At 40.3% G+C, this 23,634-nt stretch overlaps 1 pseudogene; it reads left to right on the forward strand.

The window, feature by feature from the left end:
• Positions 1-8,689: 8,689 nt before the first annotated feature.
• LOC143639474 (tetratricopeptide repeat protein 19, mitochondrial pseudogene) lies at positions 8,690-9,797 on the forward strand (annotated as a pseudogene).
• Positions 9,798-23,634: the final 13,837 nt, after the last annotated feature.

Raw genomic sequence — 23,634 nt, forward strand, 5'->3', positions numbered from 1 at the left:
GCACAATTCACAATAGCTAGACTGTGGAACCAACCCAGATGCCCTTCAATAGATGAATGGATAAAAAAAAATGTGGCATTTATACACAATGGAGTATTACTCTGCACTAAAAAATGACAAAATCATGGAATTTGCAGGGAAATGGATGGCATTAGAGCAGATTATGATAAGTGAAGCTAGCCAATCCCTAAAAAACAAATACCAAATGTCTTCTTTGATATAATGAGAGCAACTAAGAACAGAGCAAGGAGGAAGAGCAGGAGGAAAAGATTAACATTAAACAGAGACATGAGGTGGGAGGGAAAGGGAAAGAAAAGGGAAATTGCATGGAAATGGAAGGAGACCCTCATTGTTATACAAAATTACATATAAGAGGTTGTGAGGGGAATGGGGAAAAAAACAAGGAGAGAAATGAATTACAGTAGATGGGGTAGAGAGAGAAGATGGGAGGGGAGGGGAGGGGGGATAGTAGAGGATAGGAAAGGTAGCAGAATACAACAGTCACTAATATGGCATTATGTAAAAATGTGGATATGTAACTGATGTGATTCTGCAATCTGTAATTAGGGTAAAAATAGGAGTCCATAACCCACTTGAATCTAATGTATGAAATATGATATGTCAAGAGCTTTGTAATGTTTTGAACAACCAATAAAAAAATAGAAATTATTTTATTAATTTATACTCTAATAAAACAGAAAATCTTGAAGGTATTGAAAAATTTCTGGAGACAGATTACCTTAAAAACTTAAATCAGGAGGACATAAAAATTAAACAGACCAATTTCAAGCAGAGAAATTGGGGAAACCAGCAACGAAAAAAAACCCATGACCTGATTGATTCTCAGCCTAGCTCTTCCAGATCTTCAAAGAAGAAATAAGACCAATACTCCTCAAATTATTTCATGAAATATAAAAGCAGGGAACCATTCCAAACTCATTTTATGAAGCTACTATTACCCTGATACCAAAACCACACAAAGACACATGAAGGAAAGAAAATGTCAGTCCAAAATCGCTGATGAACATAGATGGAAAAATTCTTTCAAAAATACTGGTAAATTGCATACAAAAATGAATTTAAAAGATAGTGCACCATGATCAAGTGGGGTTTATCCTAGGGAGGCAAGCTTGGGTCAACACATGTAAATCAATAAAAATAATACATCAATCAATAGACTTTAAAAACAAGATTACATGATTATCTCAATAGACGCAGAAAAAGCACTTGATAAAATACAGCATTCATTCATGTTTAAAACACTAGAAAAACTAAGGATACTAGGAATATGCCTCAACATTGTAAAAGTTATATATATTAAACACAAGACCAATATGATTCTAAATGGAGAAAAATTGAAATCATTCCCTCTAAGAACTACAAGAAGATGGGGATCATAATGGAATAATGTTGAATAACTTCTGTTCAACACAGACATGCAAACCCTAGCCAGAGCAATCAGACATAAGAAAGAAATTAAGGGGATACAAATAGGAAAAGAAGATCTCCAACTATCATTACTTGCCAATGACATGATTCTATACTTAGAAGAACCTCAAAACTTCATCAGAACTCTTATAGAATTCATAACTGAATTCAGCAAGGTAGCAGGATGTAAAATTAACACCCATAAATCAATTATATTCCTATACATCATTGAAGAAACAACTGGAAGAGAAATTAAAAAAACCTATCCCATTCACAATAGCCTCAAAAAATAAAGTATTGGAGAATCAATCCAACAAAAGTGGTCAAAGACATCTATAATGAAAACTACATAACACTAAAAAATGAAATCAAAAAGACCCTAGAAGATGGAAAGATCTTCCATGCTCTTGGAGAGGCAGAAGTAATATTGTCAAAATGACCATACTATCAAAAGTGCAATACAGAATTAATGCAATTCTTATTAAAATTCTAATGACATTATTCATAGAAGTATAAAAGGCAGTCATTAAATTTATTTGGAAAAATAAGAGACCAAGAATAGTCAAAGCAATACTTAGCAAGAAGAGTGAAGCAGGAGGCACTGCAATAACAGACCTTAAATATACTACAGAGTTAATGAAAAAATTAATAGCATGGTAGTGACACCAAAACAGACATGAAGACCAATGGTACAGTGCCGTAGTCTGGCTGGGCACAAAATAACCGAGCCACCACACAGCCTTTCAAACAGCAACTTTTTATTCCTGAACTCTCACCGGCACTCTACACACACTTCCTGGTAATACACTGCCTCCACCGGGCTCCGCGCGCCAATTCTCTCAGAACCCCATGAGAACTCAACGGGAACTCCAAAGTAGTGGGCGCCCAAGGAAGCAGGATCCGCCCTAATCCCAGCAGGATCCGCCCTAATCCTGGACCACCCTAATCCTGGAGCAGGGTCACCTTTCAACCATTCCCTCTGGCAAAAATGCCAGGCATCATTCTGACTAAACTGTGGCTCTCAACACCTCCCTCTTCTGTTTAATTAAACAACAAGTATGTGGCTTAGGAACCATGCCTGCCTTAGGTTGTCCAATACTACATATGATTCTTACCCGTCATTGGATAAGCTGATCTCAAGGTGTCAGCCTCCTGTCTTAGGTTGGTACCATTGTAATTGGATCTTACCCATCATTGGCTACGGGTCCAGCATACAGTCATACTTGTGGATAGGCCTTTGCACCAGTGGGGGGGTTAGGTTCTTTGCCTCACCTCTGTTGGCCCCCAAATTTGGCCTTGGTGCCAGTGAGGGGGTGAGGTTCTTTGCCTCACCTCTGTTGGCCCCCAAATTTGGCCTTGGTGCCAGTGGGGGGGGGTGAGGTTCTTTGCCTCACCTCTGTTGGCCCCCAAATTTGGCCTTGGTGCCAGTAGGGGGGTGAGGTTCTTTGCCTCACCTCTGTTGGCCCCCAAATTTTAGACCATCACAAGCAGAAAAGGAGGAGGATGCAAAATGCCACGGCACCAAGCCAAATGACGGCTCTTATTGGAAAAATTGTACCACCAATGACACCATCAGCAAAGATACCCCAGCAATACCACAATTCACTGCACTAACAGATAGTTCACAATAACTCAGCATCACTTGCTGAGTTATTCATTGATGCATCAGTTTATACAATTTACTGTGATAGCTATCGAAGAAGAGACCCCCGACTCCAGACAATCACTGGGTCAGGACCTTAGTTAATCTCTCTGGAATCCAAATCGGCTGCTGTTCTCCCTTTGGAAACACACAAACAGACCCCCGACTCCAGACAATTACTGGGTCAGGACCTTTCCATTATCCTGTTAGAATATCCTTCCAAAGTACCTTGGGCTTATGTACATTTTTTGGACACATATGCCTTTCCGCAGCACTAAGCCCTGATGAATCCAAATTTAAAAAGTTTAGAGTAAAAAGGGTTATTTTAAGTTTATCTTTGGGGGATATATACCCCTTTCCAATTCCCTCTTTTTGCTTTAATAAGTACATTTTAATAGTTTGATAAGCTCTTTTAACTATGACTTGTCCCTGTGGATTGTATGGGATTCCTGTTAAGTAAAACATTAACTGATTTTTCTTCAGGGATGATGTTCCAAAATATTCTATATGCATCCTTTGGAAATTTAAAGATCCCTTTAAATTCAAGTCTTCCAAAAGCATTTTGCCTTAGTTTTTAGAATTACTTTAGTCCTTTTAATTTTTTGATGTGGTTTTAAACCAATTTCCTTCTAGTTTAACGTTTTCTAAATTGGCTCTTGTCCATAAATTTTAACACCCTCATCTGAGACTTCTAATTTCTGCACCACCAGAAATTAAAGTTGATGGGCTTTTTGAAAAAATTACTAATAATCTCTGTTCTTCTATTTTATCCAATATTTGACTTTAAACTTCTCTCTTCTACCTTTTTCTATCTTGAATGTCTGTATCTAATAGTTGTCTTAGCTTTTGCAATTTTTATCTGAAATACCTTTATTTGACATTGTTAACCATTTTTTAATCTTGTTTCTATTTTCTAGTTTTTTTCTAAGGTTTGTACATTCACCCTTAGTTGCTTTTTTCCTCCTATTTTTTTTTGCTTCCTATTTTGTGGGTTTAAAATTCTTGTCTTCTTACATCTTTTCTATTTTTTTTTAACCTTTCTGTACTTCTGACTTTATAGTTTTCCACTTCAAATTTTTAATCTTCTTTATCCAAATTGCTTTTATCCTATTATCTTCCTATTTTCATTGTTTTTTTAAGTAATGCTTTTAAGATTAACTAGGCTTCAAATGACACAATCTTTCCTCCACCATGAAGGCATCTTAACCACCTTGAATTTAACCTTTTAAAGCCTTTTGCAACTTACTTGGCCATTTTACAACTTTTTACTTTATCACACAAAGATTATCTCATCTAGAAACATTTCTTTTTCCTTTAACCTTCCATATTAAAATATTTCCACATCTTAAATCTTTTTATATCTCTTTTTGAGCCATTAACCCTTTTTATAAAAATTCACATTCTGAAATGACCCTTATAAAATTTCTAAATTTAGACAAAGTACTCCACTTTAATAAGATGATAAGATGATAAAAACTTTCATGTTTTTATGGTACTATAATACTATAATTGAAACCCAACTGAAACTTCTTATACTCTTTGTATATAAATTACACCTGATAGAATCTTAACTCTTAGTAACCTTGTTTCAGCAAAGACACAGACACAAAGCAATATTAAACTTTTTTTCCATTTACCAATTTATGAAAACACACATAATGTTTAAATATATTACCTTATGGAACTTAATAAGTAAAGAGTACTTGATTTTATATTTAGTGGTTGATGTTTCAACACTTTAGCTTTGTAAATTAATCAGATGTCTGTAAAAACCAAGATCTTAAACAAGTGTAGTAAACAGAACTAGCCATCTCTTTTTTGTTGAAAAATCTTTTTACAGGATACCATGATGGTCCCATTGTGATATATTCAACAACTCCTCTTTAAAAATCCATGGGCTACATTTTTGTATTGTATCAACATATGCCCTAACTGTTCTTGGTCTTACTGGGGTGCCTCTTTCCTCTAACAATTTCTCTTCCTCAGGGGAGAACAACTTCAAACCTTGAGCCAACCATTTTCCCCAGTTTTCCTGAGAAAGTTCTAGGGACAGGCAGTTTGATATAAAAACAAAATAAATCAAAACAAGAACACATTATTTTTTAAAATGGTCACCCATTCTTTCGCTCTCCTTTAGGGGCGACCAATTTCACTTACCTCCAAGCTTCAGGCATTTCCCGTACGGGCCACCAAATGCCGCAGTCTGGCTGGGCACAAAATAACCAAGCCACCACACAGCCTTGTAGGTTCAAACAGCAACTCTTTATTCCCGAACTCTCACCGGCACTCTACCCACACTTTCTGGGAATACACTGCCTCCACGAGACTCTGTGCAAATTCTCTCAGAACCCCGAGGGCACCCGAGGCAGCAGGATCCACCCTAATCTCAGCAGGATCCGCCCTAATCCCGGAGCTGCCCTAATCCTGGAGCAGGGTCACCTTTCAACCATTCCCTCTGGCAAAAATGCCAGGCTTCATTCTGACTAAACTGTGGCTCTCAACAGTACAGAATACAGGACACAGAGACAAACTCACATGAATACAGTTATGTTATACTACACAAAGGCACCAGAAACATTCACTGGAGAAAATATAGGTTCTTCAACAAATGGTGCTGTGAAAACTGGAAATCATATGTAGCAAAATGAAATTAAACACCTATCTCTCATCCTGCATAAAACACAATTCAAAGTGGATCCAGGACCTATGAATTTGACCAGACACACTTTGTCTGCTAGAAAAAAAAAGTAGTCCCAAATCTCCATTATGTTGGGTTAGGAACTGAATTCCTCAATAAGACTCTTAAACATGCAAAAAGTAAAATCAAGAACAAATAAATGGGATGGTATCAAACTAAAAATCTCCTTCACAGCAAATGAAACAATCAATAACATGAAGAGAGATCCTACAGAATGGGAGAAAATCGTTTCCACCTGCACCTGAGATACAGCATTAATCTCCAGGATACATAAAGAACTCAAAAAACTTAACACACACACCCCCAAAAAAAAAACCCCAAACCAAATAACTCAATTTAAAAATGGGCACTAAACAGGAACTTCATAGAAGAAATATAATAATCAACAAATATATGAAACAATGTTAAACATCTCTAGCAATTAGAGAAATGCAAATACACTGGGATTCCATCTCACTTCAGTCAGAATGGCAACAATCAAGAATACAAGTAACAATAAATGTTGGGGAGGATATGGGGGGAAATGTACACTCATACATTACTGGTGGGACTGCAAATTGGTGCAACCACTCTGGAAAGCAGTATGGAAATACCTCAGAAAACTTGGATTGGAGCCACCATTTGACTTAGTTATCCCACTCCTTGGCATAGATCAAAAGATGTAAAGTAGCATTCTATATTGGTACAGTCACATCAATGTTTGTAGCAGCTTGATTCACAATAGCTAAGCTATGGAACCAACCTAGGTGCCCTTCAACAGATGAATGAATAAAGAAAATGTGTAATATATACAAAATGGAATATTACTTGGCCACAAAGAAGAATGAAATTGTGGCATTAGCCAGTAAATGAATGGACTGAAGACTATCATACTAAGTGAAATAAACCAATCCCCCAAAACAAAAGGCCAAATGTTCTCTCTGATATGTGGATGTTGAATCACAATAAAGGTATTGGGAGAAAAACAGAAGTTCAGTGGTTTAGACAAAAGAGAATAAAGGGAAGGCAGAGCAATGGGAATTGGAAATACAGCACAATGTTTTGGATATAACTTTCCTATGATTACATATGAATATGTGACTAGCAGAACTTTATAACATATACAACCACAAAAAAGAATAGGAAGTTATAGTCCATGTAAGTATAATATGTCAAAATATACTCTACTGTCATGTATATCTAAAAAGAACAAAAGAAATGAATATCCCAGGTAAAATCTTAATATTCCTACTTTGGGTCTGCAAAATCCAAATGTGATCCTAGATTTCTGCTCAATTCTCTCAGAATGAGGACAGAAAAATAAACGGTCATATTTTCAAGCTTCCTTTTCCCAAACGTGCCCTCACTCTCCTCTTGCAGAAGTGATGAGCCATGATCAAATCTGGGGAGGGCAGTGATGGACCAGGAGTCTAGATCAATCCCATTGTACTGGGCACCATCCTGGGAACTGGGTTTTCATCCTGCAAAGTTATTGTGGTGAATTTCATTTTGATGAGCATGAGTGTGTAGAGGTGAGAGAAGTAAAATATCTCTACCTTCAAATAGTTTGAGGAAGAAAATGGGGGTGGGGGACAGGGGGCATCATTTTCATTCTACTAATTGATTTCCATTGTTCCCTTGTTCAGTGGCAGGAGTGGCCATGCCACTCAGTCTCTGGATCCACACCCTTATCACCACGATTCAGTGCACACAACATATCCCACCAAGAAACAACCGGCAGGCAAAGGATCACAGGCTTCTCCCTCAAGTCCAAGGCTCAATACTGCAGGAAGACTCTTACAGGATCACCTGTGACACCTGATCACACGGTGGGCAAATGGCTGTGGTTCCAGGGATGCAGGTTACTCACTGGCTCACTGACAGCAGAGTGCGGCTTGAGTTGTTCTGCTCGGACCCTCCCATCATCCCTATTTTGCACAGATGTAAGTCATGAAGGCTTGCATGTTCCAGAACAAAATATAATAGTGAGGAAAAGGAGACGATCGCATATCTGAATGAGTTAAAAGTAGAAAGTTCAGTTTCCAAAGAGCTAGGAATAGGCATTTTTCCCTGAATTTTTGACTTAAGTATTTCTGTACTATGTTTGGGTCCTCATTTATGTTTTCAGATGGACTCCATAGGGTCATAGGTTCTTGAGATGATGCAGCATGCCATATGTAATGTTGAAAACAGACAAACTGGAGTATGGTTGTCCTGTGAATCCTGTATTCCTCAAATAGACGCAGATAATGTAAAAGCTCTGATGTCAACAATGGATTAATCCATTGATGGATTCATAATTGATGAGACTGCTGGGAGATTTCGGGGCCTCATTGGAGGCATAGGTCACTAGGGGCATTCCCCTGAAAAGGGTATTTTCTCTATAAATGCCCCCCTTCTCTCTCCTTCCCATTCACCCTGAGGCAAGAAGCTCTGTTCTGACACGACTTTCTGCCATGATGTTCTGTCTTACCTCAGGCCCAAAGCCATGGAACCAGAGACAATAAACTGAAACCACTGGAACCATGAGCCAAAATAAACCTTTCCTCCTTTAAATTCATTTATCAGGTACTTTGTCACAGTAACAGAAAGCCGACTAACACAGGCCCACGAAGGCCCATGTGTTCAAGGCTTAGTCGCCAGACTGTTGTGTGATATGGAGGGAATGGAGCCTGAAGGAAGTGGGGCCTCGTGCAAGAAAGTTAGATCATTGAGGTCATGCACTTGAAGGAGATAGTGTAACCTAGCTCCTCTTTTCTCTCTTCTTTCTCCACCCCCATCTTTCCTGGCCTTTAGGAGATGAGCAACTTCTTTTGCCATGAGCTCCTGACATGGCCTCACCACAGGCCCAAAGACAGTAAGGCCAAATGACCATGGACTGAAAACTCAGAAACCTTGAGCCAAAACAAACCTTTCCTTTGCCCAGAGGATACCGTGAGAACATGTACCAGCTCCCGAGCTGGAGCCTGGGTTGAGGCCCACAGCGGGCCATGGAGCAGCGTTACTGGTAACAGGGCTACTTGGTGCACCTGCTCCCCAGGCCGGCATGAGGCTGGGTGCCTGAGATAGAGGCACCACCACCCCGAGTCATGCTACACGTCTGTGGCCTGGTCCTGCTGCCACTGCTGCAGTGCTCGCCTGGTTCTCAAGACCTGCTGTGACAGATGAGGTTGCGCAGCAAGGAGTGGGCCGGGCTGCCGCCAGGGGTGCAGGCATGTGGTGGACCAGGCAGAGGCCGAGATCATCCAGCTGCTGAAGCAGGCAATTTGAGCATCATGCAGATGAGCCAGAAGAGGCTTTGCTCTTTTTGCATGATGCTCTTTGCCTTCCCTATCAGAGCCATAACCGGAAAGCCATCACTTAATGATTTGATGGCCACCTTCACATACTATATGAGGTCAAGTAGAAATTGCAGAACAACTTTTGAAAGCAACAATGAGTTACCTGCTTGGAGGGGGAATGAAGCAGGGAGGCAATACAATAGTTGAAATCTCCCTAAAACTGGCCAGTATCTACGCTGCTCAAATAGACAAGGCTTTCCTCTCACTGGCCATGAATTCTGCGTTTCACCTCTAAAGGAAAGAACTGAACAAGAAAAAGAAATAGCAGAAGACGTTATGTCAGTGGAAGAAAAAGACAATACCCACCCCCTTCTGGGCATGTGCTTAGACTCCTGTGCCTGCTGCCTTCTGTTCTCAAGCAGCCATCACAGGCACAAAGGGTGTCTGGGGAAGCTCTGCGGATTTCTGAAGAAATACAAGGAGAAAGATACTCACAGACCATTGTGCTCATGAATGACCTGGCTACTACTCTGGATGCACAGAGTTGAGCGCTTCGATGAGGCCTATATTTATGTGCAAAGGGCATCAGATCTGGCATGGTAGACAAATCGTCCTGTGCTGCAATCTAGCTGCAATTGTGATAGGCAGAGAAGGATATACACAAGCAGAAGAGATCTACCGGGAAGCACTGAAATGAGATGAGGTTTCTGTACAGCAAGTCAGGGAAGAATTGGCTGAGCTGTCAAGGAAAAGTAGATCTTTGACTTAATATTATCAAGCTCTAAACCCATTTTTGTTGTAGGGATGGATGTTTCTAGGAACCCAAAGGAATAACTGTTATTCCAGTGTCTGTGGCACCCAAATCAATAGTGTAAATCCTCTGTTCTTGGTGCTCAGGTTTCCTCAACTTAGCCTTGATGAATGACAAGGTGTATTAAACCGCCACACTTGTTTTTACAAGAAAAACAACTTTCACCCTCGACTAATGATGACCTCTAAGGACTGACTTTAAGTGATGCTTCCCATTGTAACATAAGGTTAGGTGCTGTCCAGGCTGGTCTACGTGTAATTATAGATGAAGATGGGCCACGTTTCCTCTGGGTTGTGGGTTTGGGGTGTGATAATTATGCCTGGCATCTCTACCAAAAGATTTTGGTCCACTGACTTGCTCCCCTTTCTTCTCTTACTTTGTCAATATCTGGCAGACCACAGCTACCTGTTTCATGGCAAAGGGTAATTACAGTGAGTCGTGCCTCTTCCCTATTCCATGAAGCACAGAGGGATTTAAACACATAGATTAGGAAAAGTATTACCTTAGTTTCTCTGCACCCATCATGAAGTTTTAAAGTGGGAATTAGGCAGTTGAAAGTGTGGTAGCCTTTGGATTATAAATAAAAGTGAACTATATATCTGGTCATATGTAACTGATAATGGTGGTGGGGAAGAATGATGGGACCTCTTACATGTCAGTGCTATCTCGGAACATTGAACTCCCTTTGCAACTGAGGTCACACAACTGAGTCATCTCAGATCCTCTTTAAATCTATGTCTGGGCTGTACCCTAGACCTTCTGACTCAGAATATGGCCCTATCAATGTAGATTTTAAAATTCCCAATAATTCTGATGTGTGCCAGTGGTGTAGTAGCACTGACCTGGATTCTGTTTAGGCCTGGCTTTTTTTATTTTAGGATCTCAGTATCCTCATCTGTAAAATGGGGAACGGATGAGATTCTTAGCCATGGGGAAAGTATCAGGTCAGATGACTTTACATGAATAGACTGCTGTGTTGAAAGAGCTTTACTGCCCTGCCTCAAAGTATGTGAATTCAAGATACATAGTTGGATTTTCTTACCTCGGTAGTCTTGCAGATAGCCATTTATTTGTCTAAGAGAAAAGACAGTTTTTCTAGGTGCCAGGAAGGAACACTGATATTGTTTAGATGCATTTGGGAGTGGAGTGGAAATTGAGCTGGTAAACTGACATTTTTGGTTCATATGTGTGCACTGGAAGAGTATTTTCATAATAAACTATACAACAATTTTTCATAATAAACTATACAGCAATTAAAACAAACAAACAAACAAACCTTTCCTCCTTATAAGTTGTTTATCTGAGGAATTTTGTTATAGTTATGGAGAGCTGATAAATACAACAGGAAAATAATAGAATCAGATAAGTCTGAATGAGGTAGAATAGTTAACCTCAGTTTGAGAAAGCTTGAAAAGAGTACTTACTCTTGTTTTCTTTCCTCATCTTTTCTCTTTCCATTCTTTGTTTTTTATGTTTTTTCTTTGTGGTCTGAAATTCAAACCGGGGGGTCTGATGCAGGCTAGGCAGCTGTTCTACCACTGAGCTACATCCTCAATTCCTTTATTTTCGTCATTTTGTATTTCTAAACTGTGTTTGGGTCTTTAGTTGGATATTTAAATGAATTTTACAATGGGGATTATGTTGAGAAAAAGGTGGAATGAGGTCTGTTGGTTCCGTTAATAAGTTTTCCCAGGCTTGATCATTCTAATTGCTATTTATTGGCAGTAATCTACTCCCTTATTTTGTTTTGTTTAATGTCACATGGCACCATGTTTGGTGGTTGATATTTCAAGAAAGAGTTTTGTATCCTTGCTTAAAAATGAACTGTTCAGAATTTCTTAGCATGCTCCTTTCAACAGATTTTTCTCATCACATTGTATGTTTGGAGAGAAAAAAAGGTTTCCATCCTTTCGTATTCTAGAATTGTTACTTGATTCTTACAGGTCTGACAAGGAAACACTGTGGGAATGAATCCTGGCCATCGGGTGTGACATCTCGTGGGGATCTCTATTTCTTCAAGTCTTTTTAATCCTAGAATCCTTCTTTGGTTCAATTTCTTGATTTATGTTTTACTTCCATCTATTTAAGAAATGGTTTTGAATGTATTATCATAGATTCAGGAAGGATATCCTTCAATTTAAAACCATTTTCCATTCACTGTATTCCCTTTCTCTCCCTAAGGAGATTTCTTAGAGAAATCAGGTTAACAGTAGTTGCCTAGAACAGCTCTCATTCTCCCATACTAGCATATAGAATACTTTTAGGATCCAAATATTGTTGAGAGTACAATTTTGAGACTGAGGAAGATGCTGGAATAGAGGAGGCCGCATTCCTGGCTGCTCCATGGAGTGAAAACAAGAAAGCAGAAAGCCAGCTTCTCAGCAAGGTTGGTGAACAAAAAAAGAAGTGGGGGGACATTACTGGAATTTAAAACTGGACATTGAGAGCAGACCGGGCACGCAGGAGTTTGGATATAATAAAGTAAGGAAGAAATCCCCAGCTGCAGAGCCACTGCCACAGCCGGCCTGGAATTTCCAGCCAGAAAGTTCCCTCTGTGAGCATAGTGGAGGGATAAGGGGATTAAAGGAAACTACATTTTTGGGAGGCCTGAGGCATGTCTGGGTACTGAGCATTTAGAGACCAAGGACATTTCCAACAAACCTGAAGGACATGCTGCATGATGTCCCTGTGTGGGGAAAGAAGCCACTATCTCTCCAGGTAGCATGTGGAAGACAAAGGAAAGAACCATTTTGCAGCTGCAGAGAGGGGGCCGGCAGCTGAGGGGGTCAATTCCTGGCAAACCCAAGATTGGCCTGAAATACAGGCCCAGTTAACACACGCTGCATGACATAGAGTGTGCTTAAGTGATCAGAAGAAAATCAAACGTGGAGAGAGGTTTACACAGGGGAAAACTGGTCATGGAAACCCACCTGGCTCTACCCCTCCCCCTCCAATCTGACTGCTTACAGGATCAGCTGGGAGAGATGCATCTGGCCTGGAACTGGGAAGGGTGGGGGTGGGAGAAATTGTTTAGAGTCTGAACCTGGGACCAGGAAATGTGGGGTCTGCAGGTCAGAATTGGGTCCCCCACCACATGAGTGGAACCCAAGGGAGATCCTTGGGGCAAAGTCTTCCAGCAAGGACCAGCAAGTACTGGGTGCTGGAGGTGTGCTGATTTAAAACATCCAGGTGACTTAGCATTCTGCAAAGAGCCTAAACTCTGCCTCCAGGAACTCTGCCTACAGGATTGCTTCTCTCACTCCAGCAATCCAGAGAGTGGAGCATCACACTCCCGAAGAACCAACCTAAAGCTGCTGAGAAGCGAAGCTGAGAATAATTTGAACTCCAACAGAAAGAATTCTTTAACTTTTCATCAACACTTTTTTCCACTCTTTCTTTCTTTCTTTCTTTTAATTCTTTTTCACTATTTAATTGTGACCTTAATGGTAAATGGACATTTATACACTTTCCTATTTTTTTTTAATCATCTATATCATTTTTGAAGTTAGTTTTTTTACATGGGTGAGTTTTTGTGAACTGGATGTTTAATTAGTATATTTTAGTATTGCTTTGTATTCTTTTATTTTTATTTTCAAATTTAAAAAAAAATAAATTTGCTTTACATATATATTTTTCAGCCAACTATTTCCCTCGATTCTCTCTTTTCTTCTGCCAACAGCCAATTGTATTGTGCTCTCTTCACTCTTCCTTTAATCTTTTACTTCTATCTTCTCTACTACTCCCTCATAATCATCACATCCTATGTCACTTCTGTTCTCTCCCTGTCCACCATTTGAAAATGTATGCCCTTTCACAAACTTGCTGTTTTTATTATAGGCAATAACCAATCATACCATTTCTGTTTATTGTGATAATTAAGATCATAGAGCTCATTGTAGGAACTATTTGGCTTAATGATGTAAATTGTTTGCATTGCTTGTTGTTATTATTTGTCTCCCTCTAAACAGTGAGGTAGTGGAAACTTCAGGGACACTATAAGTACACAGGGTAGAAAATCTACTGCCTCAGATCCATACTGTTGGACGAGTCCATACACAAACAACATGAAAAGGCAAAGGAACAAACCACCACAAGCAAACCAAGATACTCCAAATAACAGAATCCATCCACACCACAGTGGAAGAAACATCAGAGAAAGAGTTTAGAATGTACATAGTTAAACTGATCTGCAAAGTAAAGGGTGATGTGGGAGAGCAAATACAGGTAGCAAAAGATCTCTTCAACAAAAAGATAGAGATGATGAAAAACAAAAACAACTCAGAAATCCTTGAAATGAAGGAAACAATAAACCAAATTAAAAATTCAATAGAAAGTTCTGGGGTTGTAGCTCCGTGGTAGGGTGCTTGCCTCACACATGTGAGGCCCTGGGCTTGAGCCTCAGCACCACATAAAAAATAAATAAATAAAAATAAGTAAAGAGGGGCTGGGGATGTGGCTCAAGCAGTAGCGCGCTTGCCTGGCATGCGTGCGGCCCAGATTCGATCCTCAGCACCTCATACAAACAAAGATGTTGTGTCCACTGAAAACTAAAAAATAAATATTAAAAATTCTCTCTCTCTCTCTCTCTTTCTCAAAAAAAACAAAAAAAACCAAAACTGCTGCTTCTAAAAAAACATAAGTAAAGCTATTGTGTCCATCTACAACTAAAAAATGTTTTTTAAAAAAATTCAGGGTGCTGGGGTTGTGGCTCAGCGGTAGAGCACTCGCCTAGCACCTAGCACATGCGAGGCCCTGGGTTCGATCCTCAGTACCACATATAAGTAAATAAAATAAAAGCAAAAAAAAAAAATTCATTAGGAAGCATCACCACATGGAAGACAGAACCTCAGGCAACGAAGACAAAATATATAATCTTGAAAATAGAGTGGGCCACAGAGAGAAGGTGTTAAGAAACCATGAACAGAACTTCCAAGAATTATGTGATAACATGGAAAGCCCAAATTTAAGATTTATTGGGACAGATGAAGCACAGAGACACAAACCAAAGGAATGCACAATCTTTTCAATGAAGTCGCATCAGAAAATCCCTAAAATCTAAAGAATGAAATGGAAAATCAAATACAGGAGGATTATAGGACCCCAAATGTGCAAAATTGCAACAGACCCATGTCAAGGCACATTATAATGAAAATGCCTAGCATACAGAATAAGCATTGAATTTTAAAGGCTGTGAGAGAAAAATATCAGAGTACACATAGGAAGAAATCAGCACAGATCTCAGCTGATTTCTCAACCCACACCCTCAAAGCTAGGAGGTTCTGGAACAACATATACTAAGCTCTTAAAGAAAATGGATGCCAATCAAGAATCATGTATCCAGAAAAATTAAGCCTCAGATTTGAAATGAAATACGAACCTTCCATGGTAAACAAAAATTAAAAGAATTCACAACCAGAGAGCCTGCACTTCAAAATATTCTCAATAAATAGTTCATGCAGATGAAATGAAAAAAAAAAAAAAGTGAAAACCAGAAATGGGAGAAACAGTCAATCAAAGGAGAAACTAATTCAAATTAAAAACTTGAAATAAACCAAAATGACCGGGAACACAAATCACATCTCAATAATAACCTTGAACATGAATGGCCTAAAATCATCCATAAAAAAGACAATAGTCTGGCAGGTTGGATTAAAAAACAAGACCCAACAATATGCTATCTCCAAGAGACTCACCTCATAGGCAAAGACATCCACAGACTGAAGGTGAAAGGTTGGGAAAAAAATATATCAATCACGTGGATTGCGCAAACAAGCAGGGGTTTCTCTATCCTCATATCAGATAAAGAGGACTTCAAGCCAAAGTTAATCATAAGGGACCAAGAAGGACATTTCATACTGCTTAAGGAAATTATACATCAACAAGACATAACAATCATAAATATGTATGCCCCAAACAATGGAGAATCTACATACATCAAACAAACCCCTTTCAACTACAAGAATCAAATAGACCACAACACAATAATACTGGGTGACTTTAATAATAACTGGGTGACCTCGGCACTGGATAGATCTTCCAAACAAAAACTAAACAAAGGAACTAGAACTAAATAACACAATTGATAACTTAGACTTAACAGACATATATAGAATATTTCATTCATCAGTGACTGAACACACTTTCTTCTCAGCAGCACACGGATCCTTCTCTAATATAGATCATGTTATGTAAGCTATCACATATGTTGGCATACCTTATTATATTTTTAGCATCTGTAGGGTTATTTTGATAGCTCCCTTTCCATTGATATATTAATTGTTGTGTTCTTGCTTTTTTCTTAATTAGACTTGTTTGATTTTCATCAAATTTTAGCTGTATTATTTCTACTCTATTTCATATATTTGGGCTCCTACTCTTATTTTTTTCTTTCCTACTACTTAATTTGAGAATAATTTGATTGTTATTGTAGCTTCTTTCGGATACAAGTACTTTAAGTTATAAATGTTTGTCTGAGTACTGTTCCATCCCAGAGATCCTGATATTGTAAACTTTTACTATCACTTAGTTCAAAACACTTTTTATTTACTGTTCTTGTGCTTCCTTCCTTGACCCCAGAGATATATACAAGTGCACCATTTAATTTTGAAATAGTTGATGTGGGGGTGGGGTTCTATATAATGTTAAGGTGTTTGATTTCTAATGTAGTAAATCATGCAGGAAACACAGTCTGTATGATTTCAAAATATAAAAAAGTAATGAAAATGCTTTTTATATTGATTGTATTGGTTACATATATGTCAAAACTGATCAAACTGCATACTGCAAATATGTGCATTTTATTGTACTTAACTTTAACCTCAACAAAGCTATGGGGGGAAAAAAGAAAGAAAACCATTTTACACTTGGTAGATGATAAAGAAAAAATTAACATTTATGTTTGTGTTCTGGGTTTGGAGACTGTGGTTTTTCTATTTCTACTTTTTCTGATTCTCTGAGAGTTTTTGGTCAAATCTGAAGACAGAGGGTATGCAGCCAAGTCCCTACTTCCAGGAGCACTCTGCTGGCCATGTCAGGGAATTCCAGCTCAAACCAGGGTGGGTTATTCTAGGAAAACAAAAAAAAAAAAAAATTCTGATTTAGGGGATATAGCCCAGTTGGTAGAGTGCTTGCCTTCATGTACAAGGGACTCGGTTCAATCCCTAGCACCACCACCACCAAAAAAAAAAAAAAAAAAAAAAAAAAAGAAAAGAAAGAAAAGAAAAAAGAAAAAAAAATCGGATTTGAAGGAATAATGGACCAAACTGGCCTAACATTTCTTCCTAACATTTCTTGGATTACAGATGCCAGAATGTTGTCTAGGTAATGGTGAGGCAGATATGGATGTGCTTCCGCACTGGAGCAGGTCGGTAGTGAAATTGTAGTGGTGAATAATAGACTCGAGTTACTGAGATTAAACTAGCTTTCTCTCCCTCTGGTGGTTTATTACAGAAATGGTGTCATATTGGATTTCAGCCAGGAATCCTTTTTTTTTTTTTTTTTTTGAAATGTAAGCATTTACATGGCTCAGAAGTCAAAATTATATAGAATTATAATCAGAGCAGTTGCATCCTTTTCCCTGGCTTTTTTTTTTTTAGTTTTCACTTATATTTATTTATTTGCATTACAATTCTTAATACACCATTATACCATAATTTATCATGTCTCTGATTATATATAAGGTATGTTGACAACAAATTCACATCTTCATACATGTATTTTGTATAATGATGAGGGTCTCCTTTCACCATCCATGGTATCCCCTTCTCCCTCCCTTTCCCTCCCACCCCTATTCCCTATCTAGAGGTAATCTTCCTCCCTTGCTCTCCCTCCCAACCCCATTTTGAGTCACCCCCCTTATATCAGTGAAGACATTCGGCATTTGATTTTTTGGGATTGGCTAACTTCACTTAGCATAATCTTCTCTAATGCCATCCATTTCCCTGCAAATGCCATGATCTTATTCTTTTTTATTGCTGAGTAATATTACATTGTGTATAAATGCCACATTTTTTTTTATCCATTCATCCACTGAAGGACATCTAGATTGGTTCCACAGTTTAGCTATTCTGAATTGTGCTGCTAGAAACATTGATGTGGCTGTGTCCCTGTAATATTCTGTTTTTAGGTCCTTTGGGTATAGTCCGAGAAGAGGAATAGCTGGATCAAATAGTGGTTCCATTCCCAGTTTTCCAAGGAATTTCCATACTGCTTTACAAATTGGCTGCACCAATTTGCAGTCCCACCAGCAGTGTACGAGTGTACCTTTTTCCCCACATCCTCGCCAGCACTTGTTGTTGTTTGTCTTCATAATAGCTGCCACTCTTACTGGAGTGAGATGGTATCTTAGAGTAGTTTTAATTTGCATTTCTCTGATTGCTAGAGATGATGAACATTTTTTTCTTATATTTGTTGATTGATTGTATACCCTCTTCTGAGAAGTGTCTGTTCAGGTCCTTGGCCCATTTATTTATTGATTGGATTATTTGTGGGTTTTTTTTTTGTTGTTGTTTTTTTGGGTGCTTATCTTGTTCAGCTCTCTATATACCCTAGAGATTAGAGCTCTATCTGATGTGTAAGGGGTAAAAATTTGTTCGCAGGATATAGGCTCCCTATTCACCTCACATATTATTTTATCTGCTGAGGGAAAAACTTTTTAGTTTGAATCTGTCCAATGTGTTGATTCTTGGTTTTAATTCTTGCAATATTTGCGTCTTATTAAGGAAGTTGGGGCCTAGCCCCACGTGATGGAGATTAGAGCCTACTTTTTCTTTTAATAGACGTAGAGTCTGTGTTTTAACCCCTAGATCCTTGATCCATTTTGAGTTAACTTTTGTGCATGGTGAGAAATACGGATTCAATTTCATTCTGTTGCATATAGATTTCCAGTTTTCCCAGCACCATTTGTTGAAGATGCCATCCTTTCTCCAGGGCATGGTTTTGGCACCTTTGTCTAATCAGCCAGGAACATTTATCTTTCTTCACCAATGATAGCATGTAGAGGTGTTTATTTATTAGGATTGTTAAAAATACAATATGGGCCATGAATGGTGGTGAAGGCCTATGATCACAGCAGCTGCTGGGAAGGGTAAAGCAGGAGGATTGCAAGTTGAAGGCCAGCTTCAACAATTTAGTGAGGCTCTAAGCAACTTAGGGAAACCATGTATTAAAATAAAAAATAAAAAAGAGCTGTGTGTGGCTCAGTGGTGAAGTAGCCCTGAGTTTAACCTGTAGTACCCAAACGACGATGACGATGATGATGATGATACAATTTGGACTTGGAAAATGCCGAAGGAACTTGTACATATGTACACGTAGCCGCCTTCTCTTCGTGTTCACCATTTGGAAACTGGGGTTTTGTTATTTCTCCTTTTCCCAGTTCACTGAGGGTTTGATGGGAACGAGAGGCATGAGAGGGACAGTCAGGCCCCTTGACTTCCAAGAACACTCAGCTGGCCCAATCAGGGAACTGCTGCTCAAGCCAGAGTGGCTCCTCTCAGGACAAAGATATTTTCTGCTTTGACAAAGCAATAGCCCAGACGTAGCCTACTGGCACATCTCTGAGACCATGCACTAGGGATATTGGCGATAGACTCTCTCATTTCGGTAACCGACTTTTCAAAATGCTCGTAGTGTGCCAGGAGTCACCAGATATGGTCCGATGACCGTTTGCCCCCTGTGTCACCTTCCTAACACTCTGGTAGAGGCAACAGTTGGGTTCCGGAATGACAGACATTCTCTGTGATTGGTCAAGCAGGAGGATCATCAACCATCCACTCCCATTGGTCGAGAGGATGCCACTCAAGAGGATGGTCGAATCACATTGTGCCATGTCCCATACTGACCGGGTCCTTGGGTTGTGGGCCATCCAATGAGACGTCGAGTGGGCCTGTGACGCAACAAATGGCCCCTGGCAACTGGCATTGTTAACTGTCCTCCCCAAGTGTCAGAAGGTGCCCAGGTGATGGCTGAATCAGCCTGTGACACTTCTCCTGCCCCAGGGTTGGAAAGTACCGAGGGGATGGCTGAAGAAGCTGGGGACATGTCTCCTGCCCCAGTGTCAGAAGGTCCCAAGGCGATGGTGGAAAAAGACTGTGACGGGTCTCCTGCCCTGATGTCGGAAGGTGCCAAGGCAATGCCTAAAGAAGCTGGGGACATGTCTCCTGCCCCAGTGTCAGAAGGTCCCAAGACGATGGCTAAAGAAGCGAGTGACGTGTGCCCTCCCCAAGAGTTGAAAGATGCCAAGACTATGGCTAAAGAAGGGGGTGACATGTGTCCTCCCCCAGTGTCTGAAAGTACCAGGGCAGTGGCTGAAGAAGGGGGTGACGTGTGTCCTCCCCCAGTGTCTGAAGATGCCAAGGCAGTGGCTGAAGAAGGGGGTGACGTGTGTCCTCCCCCAGTATCCGAAGGTGCCAAGGCAGTAGCTGAAGAAGTTTGTGACATGTGTCCGCACCCAGCGTCAGAAGGTACCAGGGTGGTGGCTGAAGAAGGAGGTGACATGTGTCCTCCCCCAGTGTCAGAAGTTGCCAAGGCGGTGGCTGAAGAAGTTTGTGACACTTGTCCTCCCCCAGTGTTGGAAGGTACCAGGGCGGTGACTGAAGAAGGGGGTGACATGTGTCCTCCCTCGGTGTCCGAAGGTGCCAAGGAGATGGCTGAACAAGCTTGTGACCAGTCTTCTGAGGAGTCCCTCAATCCCCAAGAGCCTCAGGATGCCAGCCTGACCACCCTGCAGAAGGTGAAGAAGGTGAAGAATCCAAGGCGCCGCAGCCACTTCCAGCACAGGGACATTTTGGCCATCTATTTCCCCAAGGTGCTGAAGCACATTCATTCGGGCATCAGACTCTCCCGGTCAACCGTGAGCGTCCTGGACTCCTTTGTCAAGGACATGTTCCAGCGCATCACCAACGAGGCCCGCAGCCTGGCCGGCCAGAACCATCGCTCCACCATCACCTCCAGAGACATCCAGACGGCCGTGCGCCTCCTGCTGCCCAGGGAGATCAGCAAGCAAGCAGTGTATGAGGCCACCAGGGCCCTCAGCCGCTCACATCCCCGCCAGTGAGCCGACTCTGGGCACCCTCAGCAGCCAACCCCAAAGGCTCTTTTCAGAGCCATCACTGGGCCCAAAATACCTTTAGTGCTGTCAGTACTGCACAGCTCATGTCTGGGGGTGGGGAAGGGGGTGCCCCGCCCAACTCCAAGCATTATTTAATAAATGAAAAAATTGCCACCTCTAATACATGTGTGGTTTCAGTTACTCCAAGGAACATAGCAGGTTTCTTTTCATGGTTCTGCAGTTAATCATTTCGTTAAATGGTGATTTCTGACAGGTATATTCCTAGGTCACCCTTCCCAAGGTTAAATCAGGTCACCTCATTTTTGTAATAGTGGAATCGACATTTTTCATTTTTATTCTCCAAGAAGCAATGTGGCAGAATTATCCAGAGGTACTTTTTGTGTGATATGGCAGAAAATATATAATCAGACACATCTCAGTCAAAGATTTTAACATTCACTAACTATAGTAATGAAAATACAGTACACAAGGAGTGAAGCCAAAATTTCAAGAAGTAATTCATTTTTCAAACTCCCCAGAGCCTGAAATTAATAATCTAACTCTTTGAGAGTTTGCTAAGTTTTAAGCCAAATCCCTTCATGCTGTGCAATTATGCATGGATGATGGGACCACAGCTCAAGTCTGTGTTTAGGCTGGCTAAGCCAGAGGCCTGAAGAGTCTGAGTCCCAGGCATAGGCCCACAGTGTAGATAGGTTGCTGGACTAAAGCAGTAAGATCCTCTTTCTGAAATTCATCTTGGGGTTGGAGGAGAGACACGTTGTGATTCCTTTTGTTGCCAAGGACTGTTGGCTTGCTTATTTTCTTTTTCTTTCTTTCTTTCTTTCTCTCTTTCTTTTTTCTTTTTTTTTTTTTTTTTTTTTTAGTTGTAGATGGACACAATATCTTTATTTTGTTTATTAAGTTTTTTTTTTTTTTAATTTAATGTGGTGCTGTGCATCGAAACGTGCCTTATGCGTGCTAAGCAAGTACTCCACCACTGGGCCACAACCCCAGCCCTGGCTCACATGTTTTTTAAAGTGGTGATTTGAAAATACAAATCCAGAGCTGTGAGAGGGACACGTTTCTTATCCCTTTCATCAAATGAAGAGGAGGAAGGTGACTCATTAAGAAGACTAGGATTACTTTTTTTCCCTGACATCATTTCAGTGTTAATATTCATGCTAATATCTCCCAATTGAATTATAAATAAGTCCCCTCATCAGGGTTAGTACTTATTATTGCTCTGGAAATTGGAACCAACTCATGACAACGTTTGAAAAAAAAAAAAAAAGGGCTTGCTGCACAAGGCGACTAAAGAAAACTACTGTGAAATCAACTGCCCGTAACTCATGGATGGTTGTACACAGCTGGAATAAAACTTTAGGTGCCAAGGGAGCCATATTCCTTTTCCTGTGGACCAATAAGAACATACCCATTTCCCCAAGCCACTAAATTTATCATGGCAGTTGGTACTGCTTCAAAATGCCAGTGTTTTTCATTAGAAATATTATTCCAAGTTATTTCATGCATACCAAACTCATACTTATCTTTGTAAAAGAAGTAATATTAAGAAATTATATCCATTCAATTATTTTTGTTTGTAAATGCAGAAATCCAATAGCATTAGTAAAACAACAAAAAAATGGGTCTGTGGATTGAAGACAGGGAGCATAATGGGACCAACACAGGTAAATTATTGGGAAGAGAGGGAACAATGGAGTTGAAGACTGGAAATGAATATGAACACATGTGATTATTCACTTCAGGGGTTGATAGAGTAAGCAGTGCAACTAGCGAGCAATCATGGTCTCATGGTATTGAGAAACTAATGTGACTCCATTTTTGAGAAACCAGCCTCTACCTCAGAGCAAAGCCTGTCCAAGGAAGGGGGAGTGACCCTTGTCCTTGGAAAAACCCACAGAGCACTCCTAAGCACATACCCACCCTGCTGAGTTGTTTGTCTGTAAATAACAGGAGAGGTCTGAGGCGCCAGGTGTCCCTGACTCAGTTAGGCTAGGTGAGGACCCATAGCAACCCCCCTAGCAACCTCCAATCAGCATGAGACAGGGAAAATACCTGGAATGACAGATGACCCCCAAGTAGTTTATGGTGGTTGATAACATGTTGGGAAACCATGTAGTTTAGCATGTACACCCCTTGTGGCCTAAACCAACCAGTTCAAACGAATCCCCCTATTGTACCAACCAATCACCCCTACCCAACTTGTTCCTGCCATTGAATGTGCTAATCAATGTTAAGAGTTGTTGTTTGATTTTCCCGCAGTATGGAATGATTTGCTGTGTGATGTTGTGACACATAGAGTATCCCCCCACCCCAAACCTATAAAATCTCACCGAACAAAGGACCGGGACTCACTCCCTGGGACCACTGCATCAGGAACGGTTGTGAGTCCAGGCTTGAGCTTGCAATAAAGACTCTTGTTGTGATTGCATCAGATTCGGCTCCTGGAGTTCTATTGGGGCCCCACGAATCTGGCATATTAGTATGTTTTACTGAAAAGACAAAGTAAGGGAACGAGTTAATGTTTAAAAAACAACTTTTGAAGTGTTTTGCAGTGACAAAGTGGGGGCACTGGGTCGGCCTGGACACTGAGCTGGGGCCCACGGGGTAGGGGCTGAAGCAGGAGTCTGTGTCAAGGATGGAGTCATCAGGTCTCCAGTGGTGCTTTCTTCATGGTTAATCAAAGAATCACACACATGGCCCAAGGGGCATCTAGACAGCAGA

The sequence above is a fragment of the Callospermophilus lateralis genome, chromosome X, assembly GCF_048772815.1.
Source record: "Callospermophilus lateralis isolate mCalLat2 chromosome X, mCalLat2.hap1, whole genome shotgun sequence".
NCBI lineage: Eukaryota > Metazoa > Chordata > Mammalia > Rodentia > Sciuridae > Callospermophilus > Callospermophilus lateralis.